Below are 26653 nucleotides of genomic sequence, written 5' to 3'. Positions count from 1 at the left end.
GGGTGCAGGCCGGGCTGAGGGACACCTCCCCCCCACCACCCCCCCCCCCCCCCGTGCACGAATTTCGTTAACAGTATCCTTTATAACAGTAAGTAAAGTATTTTCCCGAGTCCTATGAATCATTCTAGCAAATATTGAACCTGAAGAGAGGGGCTGTGGGACAGAAGTGCAAGTAACCTGGGGATCTGCTACTTGTGACTGGCATTTGAAGTGGAGCACACATGTGGAACTGAGCCCTTAACCTGTAGTGTCCATGCTATTGCCAGGTCATTAGTGTCAGAATTAAATTGGATTTTAAAAAATATTTTTATTGATTTCAGAGAGGAAGAAAGAGGGAGAGAGAGATAGAAACATTTTCCCAGCACCATCCTGGGGGCAGGTGGCTCCAGGAACACATCCAAGGGCAGCTCGGGCTGAGAGTCAATGAGGGTGCTTTGGGCTGCAAGTAACAGGAGCCCTGACTTACACTGGCTCACCTGAGGAGCAAACCAGAGGAAAAGGAGGCGCCAGGCAGCCTCTCCTGCATGGGTTTTGTTTCCAGGATTTCTTTGGTCAGTGACACATAGATGCCAGCAGTAGCTGGAACATGTGTTCCTGCTCCTAATGGGTGGGGAGACAGCAGTTTCTCAACTGTAAAATAAAAATCCTCACCTCAGCCCACTGTGGTGATGTGCCCAGCTTCCCCTGAACAAGTCGGGTCAACAAGGAAGTGCCAAGGCTGATTGGGGTAAGCCAGGACCCTGATGGAAAAGGGGACAGGGTTACTTTATTGCTCACACTAACGTCAGGGAGGAAGGGGTGCATGTAAAGGGGGAGGAGTGTAAAGGGGGTGAGCTCTGGGTAGGCATGCTCAATGCAGAGCTGCCGTCCCCGATACTGCCCTGACCGCCTCACCTTCCCTCCTCTCCTCTCCTTCCCTGCCTCTTCTTCTGTTTCTCTCCATTTTACACTCTCTCCCCACCACCGGCCTTCCACTTCCTGTTTCCTCTTTGCCCTCTCCTGCTTTCAGACGCCACTCCACACACCTGCTCCATGAGCTAATTTTAATCATCTCTATTTTCAACCTAGCATTGGCTATATGGGTTTAGGCAGGTGACCATACCTCTCTATGCCTCAAGTGTCTTATCTTTAAAGCGGGGGAATTAATATTGATCTCACACGGTAATTGGGAACATTTAAAGCTATCCTTATGGGTTCTGATGCTGGCCAAGATGAAGTAAGACCATTACAATATACCTGTCCCACGGACTACAATATGAATTCCGGATAAGGTAAAGTAGGTAGCTGAGGACTCTGACACGCTTACAGCGGCAGGCAGATGGAAGAGAAGGGTCAAAGCTTGAAGAATGACCCAGAATGGAGGCGACATTCCTAGTTTCTCTTTTCTTCTCTAAAGTTAGGCAGCTACTTCGGAAGCCTGTGCCACTCAGCATCGCCCCAGGCCCCACCTGAATTCCTGGACAGAGCCTCTGGCTTCCTGAGCGGCTCCGAGTAACAGGGATTCCAGGTGTGGTCTGAAGTGGGAGGTGGGTGTGTCGTCTTGTGGGACTGAGCCCTTGACCTGTGGGATGTGACACTATCTCCAGGAAGGTAGTGTCAGAATTGAGTTAAATTGCAGGACACCCAGCTGGTGCCACAGAAAATTGCTTGTTGTGGGGGGAAACCTCCACATAACTGGCGACCAGAAGTATCAAAGTAAAGTGCTCCGTGTGAGTTATAAAGGGGACTCCCGGCCGAAACCGGTTTGGCTCAGTGGATAGAGCGTCGGCCTGCGGACTCAAGGGTCCCAGGTTCGATTCCGGTCAAGGGCATGTACCTTGGTTGCGGGCACATCCCCAGTAGGGGGTGTGCAAGAGGCAGCTGATCGATGTTTCTCTCTCATCGATGTTTCTAACTCTCTATCCCTCTCTCTTCCTCTCTGTAAAAAAAATCAATAAAATATATTTTAAAAAAATAAAATAAAATAAACGGGACTCCCAGGAAGACACCCATAGTGGGAAAGAACCGAGTTTTCCCTCATAGGAGGGGAGCATCTGGGTGCTCCTTTCACAGCGGGGTTCTCTAAGACCAGCCCACCTGTCAGCTGGCTGCAACCAGATGACCTCAGTGGGTGTGGCCTGGAGCGGAAGAGTCTGCAACTGAGCCCTCCTTGAATTTATGATCAACAAAATTGTGAGAGAAAAGAAAATGACTGTTTTTGGGAAGCCACTTAGTTTGGGGTAATTTCTAATGCAGCAATAGCTAACTGGAACAAATGATCTTAATGGAAACCTGAAACCCGTGGCATTGGCTTTGGGATGGGTCCATGGGTGGGAGCTTGAGGGGCCTTTAGGAGGCTGTTGATAAGCACCTGAGGGGCCATCGGTGGATGCTCTTGGAGGCTGGAGAGAAGCGGGCCCTGCTGAGCCGCGGTAGGAGGTTTGTCAGGGCGTCGCCTGTGGAAGGTAGAAATTGTGCTCAATGAACCTGTGAGCCTGGTGGGAGGATCCTGGCAAGAATTTAGGAAGTGCCAACTGACCTTTGTCTACCTGCCTGTAATAAAACAAGAGATTGAGTAAAAAACTTACAGTACAGCTCTCGCCAGGCGTCCTCGTGGGAGTGACATCGTCTTGAAACCCTGCGTGGCAATCCCGGACGCACCGCCGTGATGCCCAGGGAAGACAGGGCGACCTGGAAGTCCAACTCCTTCCTTAAGATCATCCAACTCCTGATGATGATCCAAAATGCTTCATGTGGGAGCAGACAATGCGGGCTCGGAGCAGACAGAGCACATCGGCATGTCCCTCCGTCAGAAGGCTGTGGTGCTGGTGGGCAAGAACGCCAGGATGCGCGAGGCCATCCGAGGACATCTGGAAAACAACCCGGCGCTGGGGAAACTGCTGCCTCACATCGGGGGAGCGTGGGCTTCGTGTTCCCCAAGGAGGACCTCACTGAGGTCAGGGACATGCTGGTGCCATTGCCCCGTGTGAAGTCACGGTGCCAGCCCGGAACACTGGTCTGGGGCCAGAGAAGACCTTCTTCCAGGCTTTGGGCAGCACCACTACCATCTCCAGGGGCACCACTGAAATCCTGGGTGATGTGCAGCTGATTGAGACGGGAGACAAAGTGGGAGCCAGCGCGGCCACGCTGCCAAACCTGCTGAGCATCTCCCCCTTCTCCTGTGGGCTGGTCATCCTGCAGGTGCTGGACAAGGGCAGCATCTACAACCCGGAAGTGCTTGACATCACCGAGGAAGCTCTGCATTCCCGCTTCCTGGAGGGTGTCTGCGATGTTGCCAGCGTATGCCGGCAGGTTGGGTACCCAGCTGTTGCGTCAGTACCCCATTGTATCATCAACGGGTACAAGCGAGTTCTGGCTTTGTCTGTGAGACTGGTTACACCTTCCCACGTGCTGAAAAGGTCAAGGCCTCCTTGGCTGGTGCATCTGCTTTTGTGGCTGCTGCCCCTGTGGCCGCCGCCACCACTGCTGCTCCTGCTGCGGCTGCACCCCAGCCAAGGTTGCAGCAAAGGAAGAGTCAGAGGCGTCGGTCGAGGATATGGGATTTGGTCTCTGATTAATTACCGAAAAGCAACCAGCTCAGCCAGCTCTGTTTGAGAAACAAGGAAATAAAGGCTTACTTCTCTTAAAAACAAACGAACTTACAGTACAGTTTTGAAGCAGAGTTTTGATAAGAATTTTAAAAGCTAGGACTATGTAGGGCTTGAAAAATAAAAATTTTCATCCCTAATCTTTGCCAGCGGAACATTCTCCAAGTAAGGGCACCTATCTGAGCTCCTAAGGAGGGTTTAAGGGGACACCTAGTAGGTTCCTACAATCTCTGCAAAACAAGAGGATCTCTAAGACTCTCAAGAGTGTGTCTCCCTGATTTTTTTTAAACGAGGTAAAATAGGCTTTGAAGAATCCTGAGAACCTTTCCCACAGATTCTGATTCCCCGCCAAGATATGAAAAGGGCTTCTGCAGAAAGAACACGTGTGGCTTTTGTCGACTGACGTGGCTTACCATCGGACCCCAGCACTGGACATCCACAGCACTTTACAGGGATGGGCAGGGAGGCTGCTGTGTGGAACTGCTGTCTGGAGACGTGGCCCAGAATTAGCAGATGGTGCAGCATCTCAAGAGACGCCTGGGACCCAGCTTGCTACGCGTAATCTCCAATTCTAAATGTTCGCTGGCAATTAAGTAAATTGTAACCATCACGCAGGCTGGGCTAAGGGGGTCTGGGGTGTGGGTCTCCACTGCGCCTGTGTGGTGGGTGTCTTCTCAGCCTGGGGACTGTGGGCCACTGCACCAGCATCAGCTGGGGACGTGTGTTGCCAATGTGTCTCCCAGGCACACCCTGGGTCCCTGAGCCTGAGTCCTAGGGGTGGGGTCTGGGACCCTGTGTCTGCCAGAGTGTCATAGCCCTGATCCTCTAAAACTGCTGGATTGGAGACCCTGTCAGAGGTCCACGGTGGATCCCTGAGGAATCCAGGCATCCAGAGCTGTTTAGCCCCGATCAGTGTCATGTTTGGGACTTACATCTACTTACCTAGCTCTACCCATGCGGAGGGTGGGAGCAAGGAGATCCATGGCAGACAGAGCCGTCTGCATCTTATGAAAACGACCCCAGCCATGCCGTGGTTTGCTGACACCCTGCAGTAGCTGTCCGTACTCTCACAGTCCAGTTCCGGGTCCTCTTGCAGCCTCAGGCTGTCGCTGTTAGGGTCCTTTCACATTTCTGCCGTCATTCTCCATCATTGCTCTTGCCTCTGCTCAAATGTCACTTTCTCAGGAAGGCCTTCTCTGACCACCGAGCCGCTCCCACGCTGTACACTCTTCCCTCCCTCCTGAAGTTTCCTTCCTGGCCCTCAGCTGCTTTCACATTCTGGCATCGTTGTACAGGATGGGTTGTCCCTTGTGGTATCCCTGGACACAATGCCTAGCAATCAGTGCTGAAGAACTACCTGTGGAGTGAACGAATGAAGGACTCCTCAACAGTTATTTCTGCCTCAGGGCCTTGGCATGGGCTGGTGCCTTTGCCTAGAATGCTCTTCCCCTAGTTAACCCCCCAGTTGGCTCCTTCTTGTCATTCAGGCCCATCAAGTGTCCTTACATCAGAGAGGCCTTTCTGGTCTCCCTAATGACCCATCCCTCAGACTTTCCTTGTCACCCTGCTTTATTGTATGTTTCTTTAACGTGAGATATTCTTTACATAACATAAAACTTCACATAACATAAAAGTCACTATTTTAAAGTGTTTTTGTGTATATTCACAAAGTTGTGCAACCATCACCACTATCAAATTCCATAACATCCCGTCACTCGAAAAAATCCCCCAAAAAGCCCATGCTCATTAGTGGTTGCTCTTCATCCCCCTTCCCCCAGTCCTCATTATCCACTAATCTACTTCTTTTCTCTCTGTTCTGGACATCCTATATAACAAAAGCCCAGCAACCAAAACGGTGGAACGACCAGAACGACCAGAGACCAGAATGACCATGGCCCCTCCCCCAGCTGGCCCTGCCCCCCGGGAGCGGTTAGGGGTGATGAGGCAGGCAGGTAGAGGCGATTAGGGGCAATCAGGTAGGCAGGCGAGCAGTTAGGTGCTAGCGGTCCCAGATTGCGAGACAGATGTCCAACTGCCAGTTTAGGCCCGATCTCGCCTGGGGCTCTGAGGGGCGTCAGAGGAGCTGTGGCACTGGGCCTCTCGTTTCATATAAATGGAACCATATGGAATGTGGCCATTGGTGTCTGGCTTCTGTCACTGTTTTCAAGATCCATCCATGCTGTAGCACGTGTCAGTGCTTCAATTTTTTATGGCTGAATAATATACCATGGTGTGGACAGATCACATGTTGTTCACCCATTTGTCCATTGATGGGCATCTGAGTTGTTTTTACTCTTGGGCTGTTATGAATATTGCTGCTATGAACATTAACATACGAGTTCTTGTGTGGACGTCTATTTTCACTTCTCATGGGTGTACACCCAGGACAATTACTGGGTCACATGGTAACGTTTTATTTACCTTTTTTGAAAGCTTTTATCACTTTCTGAAGTTATTACTGAGCTTACTTGTTTACTGATTGTATCTGCTGGCCAGGACTAGGGTGAAATGAATAAAGCACTTGTCTCAGGTACTACATTTGAGAAGGCTGCCCCAAACCTCAGTCATCAGCACAAATAATATCTTTAAAAATCAAAGACAGGATCACTCAAGGTGCTGGAGTCTGAGGCAAAAGGAAAAATTTAATCCCGTCTTTATTTAAAATGTCGACATTTTGGGTGGCTCTGTGGCACAATGGATTGCGCACTGGACTTCTAAAATGTTGGTATTTTAGCATACATTTTTGCATTAGTTTTGATTTTAAAAGTTTGCATTAGGTATTATTAACCCTGATGACGGGGTTTTGGTTCCCTCATGCATTTCGCGTGGGAGGTAGGTGCCTTCGTGGCCCACGTCCCTCGTGTAAGCGTCATGTGCTTTATCTCTAGCGTGGGCTGGCTACCGGGAAGGGCAGGTCTGACTGGAGAAAAGGATTGCTTGTGAGCAGGTGTGTACGGTCAGCTTTGATTTTAGGGTGAGCCCTCAAACTGAGACCACAGCCTTTCTGACGCCCCTCAAAGCCCCAGGCGAGAGGGGCTGAGGTTAGACCTCAGCTGCTTGATGGAGAGGACGAAAGGGATCCCAGGGCATCTTAGAGAAGAAATGGGCCCAGGCCGGCAAGCAACTGATGGCGGGGAGTTGGCAGAGGGCTTTTCCCATTCAAGTGCACATCTGACCCCTGGCGTTTATGGCGCAGGAGGCCCAGCATGGCTTTGGGGTCAGGGTGGCCAGGACTGGGATAGTTGGGGCTGCTTCTCAGACGCATGTCTATTTGGGGGTGACAGGGAGGGTGCCTCCCTGGTGGCTCCATGTGTGCCATCTCTGGCCATGGCCTCTGTGAGCCTCCAGGTAAACAACTCAACAGAACCACAACCCAGGTGCAGAATTTAAAGGGGCACCAAGAACCCGGTAAACAAGATGCGTATTTTTAATGCAGTATTTAAAAAGTTAAACCAGCAAGCGACTTACTGCCTGTGGGATGGCCACCTGTTTATTAAAATAAAATCTTATTGGGAATTAGGCACAAATTAGAGAGCAAAGGCGCCTGGTGCTGGCCACAGCATCCGGCAAGGGCACTGTCAGGCACTCCTGTGCTGTCGGTGTCCTGGATGGCACAGGCTCTCTTTGACCGTCTCTTTTCCTCATGACTGAGGGGATTGGGTGTTGATGCAATTTTTTCATATAATAAAAGCCTAATATGCTAAGTGTCTGACTGTTTGTTCGACCGTATGACCATTTGCTAAGATGTGCACTGACCACCGGGGGCAGACGTTCCGACTGGTAGGTTAGCTTGCTGCTGGAATCTGGCCAATCAGGACTGGGCGAGAAGGGCCGGACACACCCTGGAGCCCCCCTTCCCTCACCCCCCCCCCCCCGCAGTTCCTCCCTGGCCCTGATTGTGCACCAGTGGGGTCCCTCAGCCTGGCCTGTGCCCTCTTGCAATCCAGGACCCTTCAGGGGATGTCAGAGAACCGGTGTCAGTCCGATCCCTGCAGGCCAGGCCAAGGGACCCCATTGGTGCATAAATCTGTGCACCAGGTCTCTAGTTTGTCAATATTTATTAAAATTTAAATCTTACTTCTCCTTTGGAACTGTTATTGCATTTTTTAAAAAATCCTCACCTGAGGCTATTTCCTCTATTGGTTTTCAGCGAGTGGAAGGGGGGAGAGAGAGAGAGAGAAAGAGAGAGAGAAAGATGAGGGGGGCGGACATCAACATGAGAGAGATGTGCAACCGGCGCTGGGGATCAGACCCACAACCAAGGTATGTGCCCTTGACTGAGAATTGAACCCTCGACCCTTCAGTCTGCAGGCTGACGCTCTAACCATCGAGCAAAACTGGCCAGGGCTGTCTTTGCATTTTAGAAAATCCATTCAATTTCCTTTTATCAGCCCTCTGTACTTCCACTTGAAATGCTAGCATGATTTTTGTTTTCCTGCCTGGATTCTGATGGATTTGTGTCCTACATCCCTGTGCAATCATTTAGGGGCAGCAGGAATTACATCCAGGAAATATGCACACATAATTTTTTCAAAATGCTGTTAAAGTGCTTGCCAGCCTGGCTACCACACAATCTCTCTCGGCAGGAACTGAGAGCCACCCAGCACAGTCTCATCCGTATTTCATATTTTCTACCTTCCTAATTTTTGACATTTGGGTATAAAATGGTATTTCACCTTGGTTTTTATGTGCTTTTATCCTGATGTTTTAGTTTAGTTTTCTTCTTCTTTTAAATAAAAGTGTTACTCTTTCAGGACTCACGTTTGGCCGTCTGTCTTCACTGCTTATTTTTAAATTGTGTTCCCTATCTTTTTACTGCTGATTTACAGAAGCTCTGCTGTGGAATCTACGTGTTAGACGCTTGCCAATTTTAGACTTCACAAGTATTTTCTCCCAGTCTATTATTTGTCCATTATCTTTGTCATTGTGTACTTCTTTGAACAGAAATCCTTAATTTTATGTAGTCAAATTCAATGATTTTTTTTCTGCATTCATTTAATTTCTATAGAATTACAAATATAGTACAGCAGGGCGCACACACACACACACACACACACACACACACACACTGTTTTAATCTTGTTTATAGTGACAAAAAACTGTGCCCTTTCCTGTTGTTTCCCCCAGTCCCGTGTCATCAGTAGAAGAGAGGCTGAATACCCTGAGAAACACCCATACTTGGTGTCAGACAGCTATTTTTAAAAAGTGAGAAACGCCTGTATATACTGCATTCGACAGAAAAGAGCCAGGTGTAGAGTAATGTGTACAAGATCCAATTTTGGTTAAAAATTGCTTCAGCACTATCGATATTCGTTTATAAGAACCAGGAGAAGATGAGAAAGGATACCTAGGAGGCGGTAAATATTTTATTGAATTTATTGGGTGACAAGATTACACAGGTTTCAGGTGCACAATTCTACCATCATCTGTACACTGTGCTGTGTGCTCACTACCCCAAGTCAAGCCTCTGCCCATCACCATTTATCCCTACGCCCTCCTCCACCTCCCCTCACCCCCTCTCCCCAGCAATCACCACACTGTTGCCTGTGTCCATGAGGTTTTTCTTTTGTGCTCAATCCCTCCACCCCACACCCAGCCCCACACCACCCAAGAGCGGTCAGCCTGCTCTCTACGAGTCTGTCTCTATTTTGCATGTTAGTTCATTTTGTTCATTAGATTCCACATGTGAGTGACATCAAATGGGGATAAGAGTCTATTGCTTTAAAACTGGTTCCTCCACGGGAGGAAGTTAGTTTCCATTTGAGAGTTCCCTTCTGTCTGTTCTGTTTGCCAGCTCTCTGTGAGCTCTCGACTGTCTGAAATGAAACGTTGGTACAGTTGTTCTCTGCTTGCTTTCCTATCTTTTGGGGACTTGGTTTAATCATTGCTGTTTTGGGCATAGAGGGAATCCTCTGTCTCCACCATGCGGGCTTTGTGCCCTTTAGGTCTTGTGAATGTCATTCACGGTACCAATTGCTGTGAGGTCAGATTCTAAGGCTAGAGTCCCAGTCCCTCCCCTGAGAGCAGCGGTCACTAAACTTTCGGACCTCAAGGACCCCTGGTCCATGGGCCACCGGGTGGCGACTGCTGTTTTAGAGGATTTAGTTTGAGAGTACTCGTTTGTTTGAACTTTGTCTTTGCTTTAAATATTGTTTTTGTTTCTGTTTTGAAATGAGCAGCTATGCCACCATCCCATCAGAGTCCATGAGATCTCATTTTAGCTAACTGGTCAACTTACAGCTTTACGCCAATAACTAACTGGAATTGTGTTGCTAAAGGTCTGGTAAATGGGATAAGATCTCTTATGTGCAAGCTTTCATCATGTTATTTAGCTTCCATGTCTTTGTGTGTTTTTTTCAGTCTTTTTCTTGTGATTGATTTCTAGTTTCATAGAATTATGGTCAGAAAAGATGCTTGATAAGATTTTAATCTTCTTAAATATATCGAGACTTGTTTTGTGTCCTAACATATGATCTATCTTGGAAACTGCCATGTGCACTTGAAAAGAATGTATATTCTGTTGCTTTGGGGTGAAATGTTCAGTATATGTCAATTAAATCCACGTGATCTAAAATGTCATTTAAGGCCACCGTTTCCTTGTTGATTTTATGTCTGGAAGATCTATTAATTGATGTCAGTGGGGTGTTAAAATTTTCCTACTATGACTGAATTACTGTCAATCTCCCTCTTTATGTCTATCAAGATTTGCTTTACATGCTAGTATTTAGGTGCTCCTATGTTGGTTGCATAAATGTTTATAGGGATTATATCCTCTTGTAGGATTGCTCCCTTTATCATTATATGTGTCCTTCTTTATTTTAAAGTCTATTTTGTCAAATGTAAGTATTGTTACTCCAGCTTTTGTTCCCTTCCATTTGCATGAATCTTTTTCCATCCCTTTACTTTTAGTTCATGTGTATCTTTTGTTCTGAGGTGGGTCTCTTGTAGACAGCCTATAAATGGGTATTGTTTTCTTATCCATTTAGCTACCCTAGGTTTTTTGTTTGGAGCATTTAAGCCATTTACATTTAAAGTGACTATTGGTAGGTATGTATTTATTGCCATTTTATTCTTTTAACTATTTTCTTCTTTTTCTTAAAGCAAGCCCTTTATCATTTCTTGTAATACTGGTTTGGTGATAACAAACTCCTTTAGCTTTTTCTTGTTTGGGAAGCTCTTTATTATTTCTCTTTCAATTTTTTTTTAAATGATAGCCTCTGGGTAAAGTAGTCTTGGTTGTAGGTCCTTGATTTTCATTGCTTTGAATATTTTTTGCCAATCCCTTCTGGCTTGAAGTGTGTCTATTGAGAAATGAGCTGACAGTTTTATGGGAGCTCCCTTGTAGGTACCTAACTGTCTTTCTCTTATGGCTTTTAAGATTCTCTCTTTATCTTTAACTTTTTCCATTTTAATTATGATATGTCTTGGTGTGGGCTTCTTTGGGTTTCTCTTGCTTGGGACTCTCTGTGCTTCTGGGACTTGTGTGTCTTTTTTTTTTTTTTTTTTTTTTTTTTACCAGGTTAGGGAAGTTTTCAGTCATTATTTCTTCAAACATGTTCTCGATCCTATGTTCTCTCTCTCTTGTTCTTCTGGTACCCCTATGATGTGAATATTGTTACATTTCATGTTGTCCCAAATGTTCCTTAAACCATCCTCATTTTAAAAAATTCTTTTAATTTTTACTGCTCTGATTTGGTGTTTTTTTCTACTTTGTCTTCCAAATTGCTGATTCAATCCACTGCTTCATCCAACTTACTGTTATTCCTTCCAGTGTATTCTTTATGTCAGATATTGTATTCTTCATTTCTAACTGATCCTTCTTTATGGTTTCTACTAGAGGCCCGGTGCACAACATTCATGCACTGGGGAAGGGGGTGTCCCTCAGCCCGGCCTGCGCCCTCTTGCAGTCGGGGACCCCTTGGGGGATGTCCATCTGCTGGCTTAGGCCCACTCCCTGAGGCAGGCGGACATCCCCTGAGGGGTCCTTAGCATTCCCACAGAGGGGGGAGAGGCTCCCACCACCACCGCTGCGCTCGCCAGCCGTGAGCCAGCTTCTGGCTGAGCAGCACTCCCCCTGTGGGAGCGCACTGACCACCAGGGGCAGCTCCTGCGTTGAGTATCTTCCCCCTGGTGGTCAGTGAGCGTCATAGTGACCAGTCGTTCCACTGTTCGGTCAATTTGCATACCAGGGTTTTATTATATAGGATGTTCTTTTTCATACTGTTGAGCATCCTTATAACTATTACTTTGAACTCTATGTTTGATAAATTGCTTGCCTCCATTTCATTTAGCTCTTTTTCTGGAGACTTCTGTTATTTCACTTCAGGCTTGTTTCTTATCTCCCCATTTTGACTGCCTCTTTGTGTTTGCTTATATCAGATAGATCTGCTACAACTCCCAGTCTTTGAGGGGTTGCCTTATATAGTAGGTGTCCTGTGGGGTCCAATGGTGTAGTCTCCTTGATCACCTGAGCTGAGTGCTCCAGGAATGTCTCTTGTGTCAGTTTTGTGGGCCCTGCTGTTGTAGTTGAGCCTCTATTGCTATTGGCCCATTCATGCTTGGGATTGACCCTTAGGCTGGCTGACTGTGAGGCTCAATCCTGACCATGGCGTGTGAACTGCTGTGCAGGTGCTGACTACACAAAATAGAATTTGCCTCAGCAGGGTTTGGTGACTGCCAAGATTGCCCTGTGGATATGCCACTTGTGAAGCTTCATGATCCTGCTCTGATGTTGTCTAAAGCTGGTCACTGGGTCTGTTTGTTCTGGGCTTTTTAGAAAGGGCTCTGGTGCAGCAATGTAAAATGCTGCCTGTGACTGGCCCTCAGTAACCTGTTTGGAGCTATAAGTGATCCAGAGTTTTTGGCTGCCTCTGCTGGGTCTGGGTGCACATGGGAAGGACCTAGCTGTGCACCAGGGCTGGATGTTACCAGCACTGGGCCTGGGGTCAGGTCAGCAAAAGTTCCAAGGCCCTCTGAGATTGGCCTCTGCCTGCCTCCACCTGCTGGCTGCCTCTGGTGGTACTCAAGTTGCATGAGGTAGGTTCACAGTGAATTACCAGGTAGGGTGAGTCATGTTTACCAAATATATATACAGGTTCAAACTCGGTGCCACGCTGAGTCTGAGGCCACTCAGCAAATGTGCCCAGGTTTACCAAATCTAACCACCATGCACTGGGTGCTTTTACACCTTTGTGTTGGGGCAGGGTCTCAGAGAATTGTCAGGGTGAGGTCAGCAGAATTTTTCAGGCCCAAACAGACCAAGATTTGACCATGTGAAGGGAGGGCTCTGCTCCGGTTGGGAGTGTGAGGGGAAAATGGTCCCTATTCTAGAGCCACACAGCTCAGTCTGTCCCAGATTCTGCCAGGAGGAGATGGTGGGGCTGCCAAGAGTTGGGAGGATGGGGCTAGTGGATCTCCTATGAGGGGGAGGTGTCGGTAGGTCACGGGGAAGGTGGGAGGTGTTGCCTCGACCCCAGAGCCACACCACTCAGTCTGCCCAGATTGTGCCCTAACCTTGGCTGGGTGGAGCCACTAGGAGTCCAGTGGGTGGGGCCTCTGAAACCAGAACCAGCGCTCAGAGGGTGGTTCTAGTGGACCTCTCATGACGGATAGCACCAGTCAGGTACACAGGAAAGTGGGGGAATTGGCTCCCATCCCAAAGCCACACAACTCAGTCACTGATAGCACCCCCCACCCCCACCCCAGCCTGCCCAAATCTCTACACTCTGGCCAAGGCAACTGACTCCTCAGCAGGACGGAAGCTCTGCAGGGTGGGGCGAGAGGGAGAGTAGAGGGTGTGGCTGTTGCTTCCCCCCAGGCTGATGCCAAACAGAGGGGAATGCTGCACCCAAGAAAGATGGCATCTATGTATGGGAGAATGACTCAGCACAGGGATCCTGGTGGATGCCCCTTCATCTCTCTTCCTAGAGCCACAATATCCCAGACTCTCATCCCACAACTCCAGGCCACTCTGCCCTCCCGGTGCTGGAGCCCAGAGTGAGTGGCTGTGAATGAAATGTTGTGTGTTGGCCCTGTGTCTGTAGTGGACTCCCATCTCTCCCTGACGGACGGAAGCCCTTCTGCTTTTTACAACCAGGTGTTATGTGAGCACCTCTTCCTCGCTCTGGTGCTCTGGGCTTGGGAGTCAGGCTTGGAGTTTAGACCCAATGTTTCTCCGGGGGAACCTCCCGCAGCTGAGATATCCCTCCAGAGCCTCAGCCACTGCCCGTGGGAGCAGGGCCAGCCCTTTGTGTATCTCCACCCTTCCTACCAGTAATCTTATAACCAAGGACATTCTGTACGTCCTTGGTTATAAGGTTACTCTTCAGCTAGTCTTCAGTTGGTTGTTCAGGAGGATTGTTCTATCATTTAGTTGTGATTCTAGTTTTGTCCCAGGGGGCAGTGAGTGTAGCTTCCACCTACTCCACTGCCATCTTGGACCTCTTCTCCCAGGCTGTTCATATTGATTAACTAGGATATAAATGGGGTGTGCAAGTGTAGGAGCAGAGGGTGGTGGGCAGTGTTCTGGAGGTCGTGTTAGAGCCCTGGGCCTCAGCGCTCTACTCCCTCACTGCCCTGACATCCATGCCCATATTGTTGTCCCATCTATCCAATCATCCCATTTCCCCTCCCATCCTTCCTCCTTTCTTCCTTCTCTCCCTCAATTCATCTATCCACCCATCATCCATCCATCCACTCACCCATCTACTAGGCAAGCTTCGCCCCCTAACTCTTTACCCACTTTCCTTTTTCCATGATGGCCTGTCTGCCGTCAGGGGTGCCCTCTTTCACAACTGGTACACTGACCACAAGGAAAAGAATGTGACCCTTTCAGGGACCATGACCCTTCAATGGCTGCCAAGGACCTAGAAGGTAAAAGCCAAAATTCTCTTCATGCATCAACCACCTACTTCGCTTTGCACCCCCTCATTCTTACACCTGCCATTTAGTTACAGGATCCTTCCCGGAGCTCAGCCTGCGCTTCTTGGCTTGTCTCTCCCAATGTGGAACCTCCACCCTACAAGTGAGCTGGGGTAAGGGCAATCAGGGCTCCAATATTCTCTGAGTTTCCATTCTGTGGATGTGGGGCTGGTGGAGGAACGGGCCCGACCACTCAACTCGTACTTACTCAGGGTTTGCCTTTGGCATCACATAGCTGTTGGTAGGGATGAGACATGCTGACAGACTGTTCCTCTTGGGGACATATGGTGGCCTTTGACTAGGACCTGGTTGGGGAGGGAGCCCTGTGCTCTTGGCTCACCTGCCTGGAGTGGAGCTTCTGTCATGCTGAGCTGAGAGTGAAGGCTGGGAAAGTGGGTCACGGGCCAAATGACATAAACTCTCGCTATTCTGGGTTTTAGTATATTTTCTTCTTCACTTTATGCTCTGAAGACCATTTCCAGAAGCATTTTCCTTTTAAGTAATTTTCACCACTTATGCTTGTTTTGCTGGGAGTGGGTGGGGCTCCTTTCACCACCAGCCTGCTCTGTGAGACTTCTGCTCCTGATGCTCCTGATGCTGGGAGGAGACCCTCCATCATCTCTGCCCTGAGAACCTCCCTGTCCCCCCCACCCCACCCCCGGCCCCCCGGCCCCCTGTCCCCAGGTGTCTCCTCTGCTGGCAGCCCTGCGTGTTTGGGATCATATTGCTTTGGAAGGAGACACACTGAGAGATCCGTCGTCTTTTGCTGTCCCCGTGCTTCCCCGTTGCCCTGGTCACCGCTCTGGGTGCAGACTCCTTTGCAAGGTCACAGGCCCTCCCAGGTTTGGGGGCCCCACCCTACCTCCCACAGTGATTCACTGTGATTTTTTTTTTACAATGATGAAATGAAATTTTATGATTAGGCTTAACAAATAATTTTTAAAAATATGCTTTTATTGACTTTAGAGAGAGAGGAAGGGATAGAGGGGGAGGGAGAGAAGAAGAGAGGGAAAGGGAGAGAGGGAGAAGGAGAAGGAGAAGGAGAGGGAAGGAGAGAGAGAGAGAGAGAGAGAGAGAGAGAGAGAGGGAGAAAGAGAGAGAGAGAGAGAGAGAGAGAGAGAGAGAGAGAGAGAAAGAAAGAGAGAGAGAGAAACATTGATGTGAAAGAGAAACATCGATTAGCTGCTTCCTGCACAACCCCTACTAGGGATTGAGCCTGAAACCCTGGCACGTGCCCTGACTGAAATTGAACCAGGGACCTTCTGGTACATGGGAAGATGCTCAACCAACTGAGCCACACCGGCCAGGGCTAACATTAATTTTAAAATCAGAGTATTACTTGAAAATAATTTATAATGTTAGAGGGTTTATAAGAAAAGCCAGCCATTCCTCGTCTGCCCCTCCCCTCCTTTGTTCCATCCCCCAGGGGCACTCTGGACTATGGTCAGGACGGCCATGCCGGCCAGCCTTCTCCCCAGATAAGACTTTCCTGGAGCCCCTGCCTGCTACGCACTCCAGTCTGCCTGGTGCTTCCTCACACTGTCCATCTCTCTCCCAGGACTTGCCTTGTTCTCCCCCAGGGGTGGATGCTATGATTTCTGACTTTCATCATCTTTCTTGATTTATTTCCTCATTTTGGTTGGTGCACGTATCTGGCAGCAGGAGCACATCCTAATGATATTAACTGTTGGTAAGGATTTGCGGGGGGTGGGGGGGCATTCCTGGGATAAGTCACTGGTCACAACGAGATGCCCTCCCAGGGAACTGCAGGGCATGGGAGATGGTGGGATGGTGGGGGGCTCTCCAAGGATGTCACAATGTGTGGCAGAGGCAACAGAGGACCCCAGATCATCCATGTGAGAACCAATTGATTCTGAACCCCAGTCAGGTCTGAGGCCTCTGTGGCAAGCCCGTCAGGGAGGGTCCTGTTCCCTGCCCCACCGTTCCCTCCCCAGAGGGCTCAGGAGAAAAGTGCAGGAGAGACCATGGCCACGGCCCTTTCCTGGCTGCCCCGGAGCCTGAGGTCCAGGCACCTGCCGCCGCCGAGCTGGCAGCTTTAAACCCGGGGATGGGTGTTGGGTGTGTGTTACCTGGCACTGAGCCGGACCTCAGGGGTGTCAATCCTGGGCATCACCTGTGCTGCTGACACCTGCCCCCAAAGTGTAGGGCCCTCCCAGGATGGCAGGGGGCCAAGGGGTCTCTGAAGGGAGGGGTGCGAGTCCTGGATGTGGCTAAGGAACCACCTGTGTGGCTGTGAGCAGGGTGCCATCCCTCTCTGGGCTCTGAAGCGGCACCCACAGAAAGGGCGCCGTGATCCCCACCTGGGGAGGGGGGCTGCTGGGTGGGTGCTCTGCGAGAAGGCCCTCCTCCTGGCTGCACTGGGGCCTGGGCCCGAGTGGCTGCTCAGAGAGGTCAGAGCAGCCCAGGGCCCTTCATAAACCTGAGGCAGAAATGCGCTGAGCCTCTGCAGGGCTGGGATAGGCTGCCTCCTCCCTCCTGCTCTGACCCTCCCCGAACCGGGGTGAGCCCAGGCCTCACCTCACCATTGTCCCCTGACACCCATTCTGTGCCAGGCCCTGAGGGGCTGGCAGGCTGGAGGGAGCAGGTGTGGAGGGGGGGCTGTGTGTCAGGAAGCCTTCCCCAGAGGCAGGAGCTCTGACCAGATCAACAAGGTGGGGGACAACGCCCGGCAATGGGAACAGACGTGCAAGGCCACAGAAGCCGGCCTGAGGGCAGCAGTGCCGGCCACACCCCCGATTCGCACTGACAGCTTACCTGGCCTCTCTGGCGGGCGTGTCAGCCATGGGTCCTGCACTTCCTTCTCCAGCATCCTTTCCTCAAGCTTCTCGCAGCTGGGAGGAGGCTGCAGTTATCAACCCCAGAAGACAGAGATGGCTGAGCTGGGCCTGGCTGCAGGGGCCTGGCTGTGGGAGGCACCTGGGGACCTGCGCTGGGTGGTGGGCCTGGGTGAGGGATTGTGTGAGGCAGGGGAGGACACTGTGGCCAGCGGCCCCCAGGCCTCTGGGCCTCACCTGCTGTCCCTGAAGCTCGGCATTCTGGGGTTCCCCCACTGGCCCCTGCAGTGAGTTCCTCAGGGCTAAGAAGATGGAGCCAGGTGACCGGCAAGGCCTCAGCCCTCGGTGTGCTGGGAGCCTTCTTTAGAATGGCCTGTCTCCCTGTGGCCGGGTAGGAGACAGCCTCCTCTGGTGGGAACTGGGCCCTGGACAGGCCTCACACAGCTCCAAGGACATTAGCCCTGGAGCTGCCACCATGCATCGCCAAGGCCACTAACTCCTGTGCCACCGGCCCCTGCTCCCGAGGGCAGTGCGCAGTGTGACCGGAACAGAGGCTCTCCCAGGTGAGGTCTGCAGGGCACCCGTCTAATGTTGCCCCAGGGAAGGCCAGGCTCCGAGAGCATGTTGGGTGGGGATGAGAGGATGAGGAGGTGCTTCTAGCTACTCCAGGGATGCCCAGGACTCCTGGGGTTTGGCCCCTGGCAGGAAGGAGCTGGATGTAGTGTTGTTAGGGGCAGAAATAGAATATTAGGGACCAGCTCTAATTATAAGAAATATTAATCATGCTCTGTTAACTGTGATTGTTTTGTTCTGATTAAAGAAAGCACGTTATAACCTTGCACACAGGACCTGGGGCTCACCGGGAAATTTGGCCCATCCTCCCCATCCGGGAGCTGCTTATTATCATGGGAAGATTAACAACCTTGCTGCAGAAACCAGAGGCACCAGGACTTTGCAAACCCACAGGCCTTTGCAAACTGCCAGGCCTTTGCATACCCCCAGCTCACAATGCCTGTAAACTGCCCGTTTTGCATACCCACTCTTAGTCCTTTTGCCTGCTTCCCCATGTAATCTTTGTCCTTCTATCCTATATAATAAAAGGGTAATATGCAAATAGACCAAACGGCAGAACAACCAAAGGGTAATATGCCAATGATATGCTAAGGCTGCTCAACCGCTCACTATGACGTGCACTGACCACCAGGGGGGCAGACAGTCAACTGATCAACCAGTCACTATGACGTGCACTGACCAACAGGGGGAAGATGCTCCGACCGGTAGGTTAGCTGTTGGGGTCTGGCTGATCGAGACTGAGCAAGATGAGCTGGACACACCCTGGAGCCCTCCCAGGATCCCTCCCCGGCTCGATTGTGCACCGGTGGGGTCCCTCGGCCTGGCCTGTGCCCTCTCGCAATCCGGGACCCCTAGGGGGATGTCGGAGAGCCAGTTTCAGCCCAATCCTTCAGGCCACTCCCCTTGGGAGGGTGCCAGACACAGGGCTCATGGCTGGCAAGCGCTGCTGTGGCAGCTCGAGCCTCTCCCAATCGGGACTGATTGGGCCTGAGCCCGCGGCAGGCACAGTGGGGCCGGGATGAGCGGGAGCGGCAGGCAGGAGCTGCAGGGGGCATTGGACTGCAGGTTTCGGCCCAATCCCTGCAGGCCACCCAGAGGGACCCCACCAGTGCTTGAATTTGTGCATCAGGCCTCTAGTCCAATATAAGCAGCTGGCTTATGGTGGGGGGCAGAGCAGATTTTGTGGATGATCTGCTGCTCTCCCATACTGCCTGCATCATACTGCCGGCATTATTGGAATAAACGCTCATGATTCAACCCTGCCTCTGCTTAATTGGCTCAAGTAGTTGTCTGGCGTCAGTGTGAGGCAGGCAGGAGCCTGGGCTCGGTTGAAGGATCAGCCGGCAGCACTCTGAGGGAGGAAAGTTTTACCTTTATTTCACAGATCTGAGAGTCCAGGGGGTTCCGAATCCAAAGCCGGAACTGAACTTGTGGGGAGGCGCTGGCCTCTATATCTCCTCCTGTGGTGGCCCTGAGGGGGGTCCCCCCAGCTCCGCCCAAGTCAGCTGTGGCAGGGGCCCTGGGGTCAGGCTCTGCAGTTCCGCCCCCGTCAGTCAGAGTGGGGAAGTGAGACCACAGTTATAACCAGACACTGAACTAGGTTGCAAGCCCCTCCCCCCCTTTTCCTTTTCAGCTTGACCCTTACATGCGGCTTTGCCCACCTCTGCCAGGCGGCTGGGCCCTCTGGCATCGTGCAGGGGTCCTGGGGTAGCTGGCGTGGCCAGGAGCCAGCAGGCTGTGTCAGTGCACCCTCAGCACACCACTCTGCCCAGCAATTATGACCAGGAATACAGGTGCACATCACACCCCCTGACTGCCTGGCTGGGGGACCTGGTCACATGCCAGGTGAGGGCTTAGCGGCTCCACAGCGTACCTTGTGGTGGGCTGAGGGCCTTCCCCTGCTTCATAAGTCCCCCTGATGCCCACCCCCCAGCAAGAGAGGCATCTCTTGGGGTGGGGTGGACCTCAGGGGCTGCCTGGAAGAGGCGGCTGGGACCACAAGTCTTCGCAGGGCGGTCAGGATCTGTCCACCGGAGGTCTTTCCCGCACGTACTACGCCCAGGCCCTGTCCGCATGGCCTGGGGTCTATGGCGTGGAAATGGCTACCACACACCCTCCGCCCCAAGGCCACGCCACTCCCAGGCCTGCGTCCTGGCAGAAGCCCCCGGTGAGAGACGACGTGGGCCTGGACATGCACCGGTGTGTTTATTCCAACGCTATGGTTCACAAGGTGCTGTACACGTTGTCAACTCTGACCCACATTTGTCCTGCTGACCGGCATCCCAGCTATCATTAGAAAGCTACCCCCTGGGACCAGAAGGATCCGGACAGGGGGTTCATGGGGCTGCAGAAACCAGCCCTCTCCCGGCAGGGCAGGGCCATCGGCAGAGCGGCAGGGCCCTGTGGGCCTGTGAAGGCTCCCAGGCGCCTGGTGGCAGACACCTCCTGCGCTTGAGACAGTAGTGAGCTGGGTTCTCCCCGAGGAGGGACAGACTGCCCAGCAAGGCAACCGCCGCCGTCCTGAGGCACGGGCCACCCGTGTGGCTGGAGGTCCCGGGCCCTGGCAGGGCTGAGGGTCCACAAAAGGGGGAGAAGAGTCTCCTGAGCCTTGTGGTCACTGGCAGGTCCCGGACCATGGGGTCACCGTGTGCAAAGCCGTGGGCAGGGCTGCAGAGGGCGTCTGCGGTCTCTCCTCCTCCTCCTCCGCCTCCTCCTCCTCCTCCTCCGCCTCCTCCTCCTCCTCCTCCTCCTCCAGCTCCCCGATCCTCACGTCTTCCCCCAAATGGAAGACCTATAGATTTAAGCAGGCCTGGCGGCCCGTGGTTATTTCCTTTCCTCCGGGTGTTACCTTCTCAACAGGCCGCCCCCCACCCCAAAAGGGCATCGTGTGATGTCCTTGGCTCAGGCCCCCACGGTGGGTCCTCTCCGCTCCACTCTGTGTGCTCACGGGCTGAGCGAGCAGGAGGTGGTGTGTCTCACTTTCCGCATAAGAATGTGGACTAGGGTTCCAAGGACCGGGACATACGTCTTCATTGCCCACAGGTGCAGCCACCAGCCATGAGGGGTTGTGGTCCCAGCCTCCCCTTCTATGCAGCCCTTGAGGTCCACCCCCACCCCAAGATTCTGGCCAGACCAGCTCTCTCCTCATGGGTTGGGGACACTCTTAGGAGGGGAATGAGCTGGGTCCTCAGCCCTGTTCTGGCCCCAAGCACCCCACCCCTCTCCTCTCCTGCATCCTGTCTTGGCACACAGACTCCCCCTCCCCCACCCACCCATCTCATCCAGGCACACAGACTCCCCCTCCCCCACCCACCCATCTCATCCAGGCACACAGACTCCCCCTCCCCCACCCACCCATCTCATCCAGGCACACAGACTCCCCCTCCCCCACCCACCCATCTCATCCAGGCACACAGACTCCCCCTCCCCCACCCACCTATCTTATCCAGGCACACAGACTCACCTTAGAGATTTCCATCTCTCTTTTTCTGTGTGGTTCTCTGGGCTCTCACTTTCATAAGAAGCCAAATAAAGACCTAGTCAGAAAATGAAGTGAAATTACACAATTATGGTTGATGATAATAACCTGTTCTACACTCAGAGTCTGACCTACTTTTTGGTTTTAAAATTAAACTTGTGGCTGGAAGATAATTGTAGATTCACATGCAGTTGTAAGAAACAGCACAGAGAGATCTGGGTACGCTTTACCAAGAGTCTCCAAAAGGCCATCACTTGCAAAACTATAGGACGGATGGCCACGGGGATACTTACCCTGTTACAGTCCAATGCTGAGCATGCATCACCACTAGGACCTCATGTTGCCCCTCAGTAGCCACACCCATTTCCACCCCTTTCTTAACTTCTGGCAACCACTCATCGGTTCTCCATATCTAACTTTAGTCATTTCAAGAATGTTATATAAATGGAATCATTTTTCACTCAGCAGAATTCTCTGGAGATTTGTCCATGAGGTAGTGTATCAATACTTTACTTCTTGGTGCTGAATAGCAGTCCATCATGTGGATGGACTAAGGATTGTTTAACCATTCACTCCTGAAGGGCATCTGGGTTATTTCCAATGTTCGGCTATAACAAACTAAGCTGCTGTGAACATCACTGTCTGGGTTTTTGCGTGAATGTGAGTATTTATTTCTCTGGAATAAATGTCCAAGAGTGGAATTGCTGAGTCATATTTTGTTTTATAAGAAACTCTTTGTTTAGTTCCACATCTTCAAAGATTTTCTGGTTTTTTTTTTCATAGTTTTACATTTGAGTCTGTGATTCTTTTGTTATTTTTTGCATAAAGATTAAGATTTAGGTCAAGGTTCATTTTTGGGCCTATGGATGTCCAAATAGTCCAAATCATTGGGCATATTTGTGTGGGTGTATTTCTGGGATCCCTGTTCTGTCCCATGGACATATGTCCCGCCAACACCACACTGTCCCTGTTACTGTGGCCATTTAATATTGGCCTTAATATTGGGTAGAGTGATTCCTTCCATCTTATTTTATCGCCTCAACATTATTTCAACTATTCTAATTCCTTTGTTGCTCCTTATAAATTTTAGAATAAACTTATTTATAACTATAAAAAAGAAATCTTGCTGAGATTTTGGTAGGAATTGCATTAAACCTGTACTTAAATTTGAGAAGGAGAATTAGTATCTTTGCTATGTTGACTCTTTCAATTCATGAACATCATGTTTCTCCATTTTCAGATCTTCTCTGATTTCTTTCATCAGCATTGTATAGTTTTTTAGAATACAAATCTGGTACATGTTTTGCTAGATTAGCATCTACTTCATTTTTTTGAACAATTATAAATGGTATTATATCTTTTTTTGGTATTATATCTTTAATTTTGGTGTCTTCATATTCATTGTCAGCATGTAGGAAAGAGTAGATTTTTGCATTTTTATCTTGTATTCTGCAACTTTTGCTGGACTCACTTAGTTCTAGAAGTTTTTGTAGATTCCTTGGAATTTTTTATAAATGCAAATAGGGATAGTATTAATTCTTCCTTTCTGAGCTGTATTTCTTTTTAAAAATTATTTTTAATTGATTTTACTGAGGTGATATTGGTTAATAAAATTATATAGGCTATGCCCTAGCTGTTTTGGCTTAGTGGATAGAGCGTCGGCCTGGGGACTGGAGGGTTCCGGGTTTGATTCCGGTCAAGGGCACATGCCCAGGTTGTGGGCTCATTCCCAGTAGGGGCTGTGCAGGAGGCAGCTGATCAATGATTCTCTCTCATCATTGATGTTTCTATCTCTCTCTCTCTCTCCCCCTTCTCTGAAATAAATAAATAAATATATATATATATATATATATATATATATATATATATATATATATATATATATATATATATTTTAAATTTACATATGTTTCAGGTGTAAAATTCTATAATATATCAGCTGTATATTGTATTGTGTGTCCATCACTCCAAGTCAAGTCTCCTTCCATCACCATTTATCCCCCTTTAGTTACATCTACCTCCCCCACCTCCCTTTCCCTTTGCCAATCACCATACTGTTGTTTGTACTTCCTTTTCTTGCCTTATTGCACAGACTAGGTTTTCCATTACTATGTTGAATAAGAGTGGTGAGAGTATATATCCTTGCCTGTTACAGATCTTAGTGAGAAGCATGCAGTCCTTCACAATTAAATAGAATGTTAGCTGAAAGGGTTCGGTAGATGCAATTTATCAACACCACACTGTCTCTATTACTGTGGCCATATAATATTGGCCTTAATAATTGGGTAGAGTGATTCCTTCCATCTTATTTTATCCCCCCAAAATTATTTCAGCTATTGTAGTTCCTTTCTTGTTCCATATAAATTTCAGAATAAACTTGTTTATAACTACAGAAAAAGAAATCTTACTGGGATTTTGGTAGGAATTGCATTAAACCTGTACTTAAATTTGAGGAGGAGAATTAGTGTCTTGGCTATGTTGAGTCTTTTAATTCAATTGATCTCAAAAGAGATTGATTCCCTTTTATTCTTATTTTTCTGAGAGTTTTGTGCAAGCATGGGTATTAACATTTGTGAAATGCTTTTTCTGCATAGATTGATATAATCAAGTGATTTTCTCCATTAGCCTGTTAATATAGTGTATTACACTTATTGATTTTCTTTTTTCTTTTGAAATATTAAACAGCCTTGCATCTCTGGAATAAACCCACTGGTCATGATTATAATTATTTTTATAAATTGCCAAATTCTATTTGTGAATATTTTGCTAAGAAATTTTTGCATCTGTATTCATGAGGAATATTGGTCTTTATTATTGTTTTTAATACTCTCTTTATCTTGTTTTGGTATCAGGGTAATACTGGCTTCATAAAATGAATTAAGAAGTTTCCTCTTCTATTTTTTAAAAGAGATTGTGTAGAATTGGTATTAAGTCTTCTTTAAATGTTTAATAGAATTCTCTAGTGTAACCATGTGGGCTTAGTGATTTCATTTTTGGGTGTTTTGAAATTACAAAATAAATTTCCTCAATTATTTTTTACTAGAGGCCCGATGCACGAAGATTCGTGCAAGAATGGGCCTTCCTTCCCCTGGCTGCCGGCACCGCCTTTGCTCTGGCTGGAGCTGCCATTCCGCCTTCCCATGCTGCCCAGAGGCCCAGAGTGGCTGGAGTGGTGCGGAACGCCTGTGATGCCATAGCGATGACACAAGTGTCCCACCCCGCCCCCGGCTGCTCAGTGTCTGTGTATGCCAATTAACTTACCATCTTTGTTGGGTTAATTTGCATACTCACTCCTGATTGGCTGGTGGGTGTCGCAAAGGTACGGTCAATTAGCGTGTTACTCTTTTATTAGTGTAGATTTCCCTAGAAACTTCTTTTTTAATGCATGGATTATTTAGAAGTGTGCTGCTTAGACTCTAAGTGTTTGGAGATTTTCCTGTTATCTTACAATACTGATTTCTAGTTTGATTACATTGTGATCAGTGAACAAACTTGTTGGAAGCCGCCCATTGTCTTCACTAGCAGAGAGGTGTGGACAAGGAACCTGGAAGGCTGGTTAACCTTGAGGCTCTGGCAAGGGTCAGAGCCAAGCACCCACTGTCTAGTTGAGACAAAGGGAGCTGAAGCAATTTCCACCTTTTAGTCTTACGTTAATCCTTGCTGATGGGCTATCATGGAGCTGTTACTGGAATTGCCTGCCTAAGGGTTATGGTTGGATCCCAAACCTGAATAAAAGGGATCGCAAGGCCAGAGCAAAGCGGAGTCCTTCCTCTTGAGCTGGGCTCCCGCCTGGCCCCAATTCCCAAATTAATATTTTCTAGTCTCTTCCATTTGTGTGCAGCCTCCTCCAGAGCCCGAACCCTGAACCTGAACCCTGAATCACGTGGGACTACACAAACTCTGTATTATTTCAATTATTTTAATTTCTTGCTGCTTATTTTATGTGCTCAGCATATGGTCTATTTTGGCGTATATCTTGTTTTGGTATATCTTGTTTTTCAATTGTGGGCAATTGAAAAAAAGTGTACTTTGTAAATGTTTAGTTGTATGGAGTATTCTATAAATGTAGATCACGTTATTTAATGGCATTGGTGAACTATTCTATGTCTTTGCTGATTTTCTGTCTAGTTGTTCTATCAATTATTGAGAGAGGGGTATTGAAGTCTCCAACTGTAATTGTGGATCTGTTTATATCTTTTTCAGTTCTACCAGTTTATGCTTCATAACTTTTGCAACTCTATTGTTTGGTGGATACATCCTTAGGATTGCTATGTCTTCTTGGAAGATTGACCCTCTTATTATTATACTAGAGGCCCGGTGCACGAAATTCGTGCACGGGTGTGTGTGTGTGTGTGTGTGTGTGTGTGTCCCTCAGCCCAGCCTGCGCCCTCTCCAATCTCGGACATCCCTCTCACAATCCAGGACTGCTGGCTCCCAACTGCTCACCTGTCTGCCTTCCTGATTGCCCCTAACCGCTTCTGCCTGCCAGTCTGATCACCCCCTAACAACTTCCCTGCCAGCCTGATTGAAACCTAACTGCTCCCCTGCCAGCCCAATTGCCTCTAACTGCCCTCCCCTGCAGCCTGGTCGCCCCCAACTGCCCTCCCCTGCAGGCCTGGTTGCCCCTAACTTCCCTCCCTTGCCAGCCTGGTCACCCCTGACTGCCCTCCCCTGATGGCCTGGCCACCCCCAATTGCCCCCCCCCTGCAGGCATGGTCACCCCCAACTGCCCTCCCCTACTGGCCTGGTTGTCCCAACTGCCCTCCCCTGCAGGCATGGTGGCTCCCTACTGCCCTTCTCTGCAGGCCTGGTCGTCCCCAACTGCTCTCCTCTGCAGGCCTGGGTCTCCCCCAACTGCCCTCCCCTGCCAGCCCGGTCACCCACAACTGCCCTCCCCTGCTGGCCATCTTGTGGTGGCCATCTTGTGTCCACATGGGGGTGGCTATCTTGTGTGTTGGAGTGATGGTCAATTTGCATATTACCTCTTTATTATATAGGATAAAGTCCTTCTCTGTCTCTGGAAATTTTCTTTTCTCTGAAGTATACTTTATCTGATATTAATGTTGTGATTCCTGCTTTCATTTGATTAATGTTTCCCCATTTTAACTTTTCTTTTTTCTTAATCATTACCCAAGGATATTTTTTAAATTGATTTTTAGAGAGAGAGGAAGAGAGAGAGAAACATTGATATGGAGAGAAACATCTATCAGTTGGTTGCCTCCTGTATTCACCCTGACTGGGGATTAAACCTGTAACCTAGGTATGTGCCCTGACCAAGAATCGAACCAGCAACATTTTGG

The 26653-nt window shown here is 49.3% G+C and overlaps 2 pseudogenes across 2 annotated transcripts in view; both read left to right on the top strand.

Annotated features, from left to right (window-relative positions):
- LOC307100408 (glyceraldehyde-3-phosphate dehydrogenase-like) overlaps positions 1–26653 on the top strand; it is a 1087365-nt pseudogene that overhangs the window by 449887 nt on the left and 610825 nt on the right. The gene's annotated exons all lie outside the window — the stretch shown is intronic.
- LOC307100409 (large ribosomal subunit protein uL10-like) lies at positions 2590–3553 on the top strand (annotated as a pseudogene). Its single transcript has one exon. The product of its transcript is annotated as a large ribosomal subunit protein uL10-like (transcript).

Source organism: Cnephaeus nilssonii (genome assembly GCF_951640355.1).
Source record: "Cnephaeus nilssonii genome assembly, chromosome: 5".
NCBI lineage: Eukaryota > Metazoa > Chordata > Mammalia > Chiroptera > Vespertilionidae > Cnephaeus > Cnephaeus nilssonii.
The sequence above is the reverse complement of the archived record's forward strand: the minus strand, read 5'-3'. Positions and strand labels throughout refer to the sequence as shown.